Here is a 2,565-nt window from a genome sequence, read left to right as displayed (position 1 = left end):
GGGGCCCGGAAGTGACGCTCCTGAGCAACCAGCGGGCTCGGTTCCGCCCCTCAGTGTTGCTAGGGTTGGCGAATCTAGGCTGCTGGGCTTTTGTTAGCCTTTTGTCCCAACCCTGTGCTTTGGAGCTGGAGAGAGAGGCCTGCAGAAGTGAAAGCCAGATTCCCTGGATTCTCTAAGGCGCTGTATCACAGCCCATTTCAGCAAACATTTATACACGTTTATCGATGCCTTAATTTTTTTTTTTTTTTGGAAGTTTGATTTACAAAGTAGTTTGTAAGTTTTAGGTGTGTTTGTAGTGGTGTGTAAGTTTTAGGTGTACAGCAAAGTGATTCAGCTATATATATATATTTTTTTTCAGATTCTTTTCCATTATAGGTTGTTATAAGATATTGAATATAGTTCCCTGTGCTATACAGTAGGCCCTTATTGTTTATCTATTTTATACGTTTATTGTTGTTGTTGTTGAGTCGCTGAGCCATGTCTGATTCTTTTGCTGCCTCATGGACTGTAGCCTGCCAGGCTCCTCTGTCCATGGGATTTCCCAGGCAAGAATACTGGAGTGGGTTGCCCTTTCCTTCTCCAGGGGATCCTCCCAATCCAGGGATCGAGCCTGCATTTTCTGCATCTCCTGCTTTGACAGGTGGATTCTTTACCACTGAACCTCTAGAGAAGCCCATTTTACACATAGTGTATCTGTTAATCCCAGACTCCTAATTTATCCCTTCCTCTCATCCTGTTTGGTAATCATAAGTTTGATTTCTATGTCTGTGAGTCTTATTTCTGTTTTGTAAATAAGTTCATTTGTATCATTTTTTAAAAGATTCCACATGGAGGTGATATCACATGGTATTTGGGTTCCCCTGGTGGCTCAGATGGTAAAGAATCTGCCTGCAATGCTGAAGACCTGGGTTCAATCCCTGGGTTGGGAAGATTCGCCTGGAGGAGGGCATGGGAACCCACTCTAGTATTCCTGCCTGGAGAATCCCCATGGACAGAGGAGCCTGGTGGGCCACAGTCCATGGGGTCACAGAGAGTCAGACACAACTGGGCGACTAAGCACAGCGCACATGGTACTTGGCTTTCTCTGACTGACTTCACTTAGTATGACTGTCTCTAGGTCCATCCATATTGCTGCAAATGGCAATGTTTTTCTTTTTATGACTGAGTAATATTCCATTGTATATACATACCACATCTTCTTTCTCCATTCAGCAATTGATGGACATTTAAGTTGTTTCCATGTCTTTGCTATTATAAATAGTGCTGCTATGAACATTGGGGTGTGTGTATCCTTTTGAATTAAGAGTTTTCTTGGATATATGCCCAGCAGTGGAATTGCTAGATCATTTGGTAACTCTAGTTTTTTTAAAGGAATTTCCATACTTTTCTACATAGTGACTGCAGCAAATTTACATTCCCACCAACAGTATAGGAGGGTTCCCTTTTCTCCACATTCTCTCTAGCATTTGTTATTTGTAGACTTTTTAATGATGGTCCTCTGACCATCGTGAGGTGATACTTCATTGTAGTTGATTTACATTGTATAGATAGATGCCTTAATTCTATGTGGGACCCTGAGCTAGGAGCCTGCAATGCAGAAAGGAGACAGACAAGCACAGTTTTGTAATTCAGACAGAAGCAAATTATTAAAATTCATTCAAAACATTCACCAAGTACCTACTCTATGGCTTGTGCTGGTTGTTCAACTAGACAGATGGAGTCTCTGCCCTCACAAAGCTTACAATTTGAACACACTGTAATATAATGTGATGAGTGTTTAGATGGCAGTACAGTTCCTGACTGAGCATGGGTTCAGCAAATAACGAGGGGGGAGGGGAACTCTAGTTGGACATGGTAATCAGCCTCCACTTTGGACCTGAATGATTCTTGAATCCTGGGATCCATGCCCTTGTGTAGCTCCTTCTCACACTGAATAAGGCTAACAGATATAGTTAATAGGATATTATGGAAATCATGAAGTATGAGTTCCAAGATTAAGACAAAAAAAGATATTGTTCTTCCTTTTTGCACTCTCTTCATCATTCATGAGGGATCCATATTATGAGGATACTCAAGCAGCCCTGGGGAGAGGCTTGCAAGAATAATAACTGAGTCTCTTGCCAACAACCATCTCCAACTTGCCAGCCATATGTGTGAGTCATCCTGGGAATGGATCCTCTAACCCCAGCCGAGCCTTCAGATGACTCCATCCCTAGCTAAAATCTTTAATATAATTGAGAGACCTTGAGCCAAAAACAACAAAATCACTCTTCAATTCCTGACCCATAGAAACGATTTTAAACTTCTAAGTTCCAGGGTAATTTGCTTTCAGCATATAGAACTAGTACAGAGAAGATCCAGGAGGAGGAGGGGGATGCTAGAGATTCAAAAAAAAAAGAATGAGACCTGATCTTTCCCTTAAGGAGTTCACTGTCTCCTAGAGGACACAGACAGAAATAATTATAATTCACTCAACATCCTCCATCACCCTTACTGTGTGAGATGATATGGAGAATCCAAGGATGTGTTGTTTCTTCATTCACTGAACAGATATCTATGGAGTTT

This window comes from Muntiacus reevesi, chromosome 2, assembly GCF_963930625.1.
Source record: "Muntiacus reevesi chromosome 2, mMunRee1.1, whole genome shotgun sequence".
Lineage (NCBI taxonomy): Eukaryota > Metazoa > Chordata > Mammalia > Artiodactyla > Cervidae > Muntiacus > Muntiacus reevesi.
This window is presented reverse-complemented; position numbering follows the sequence as displayed.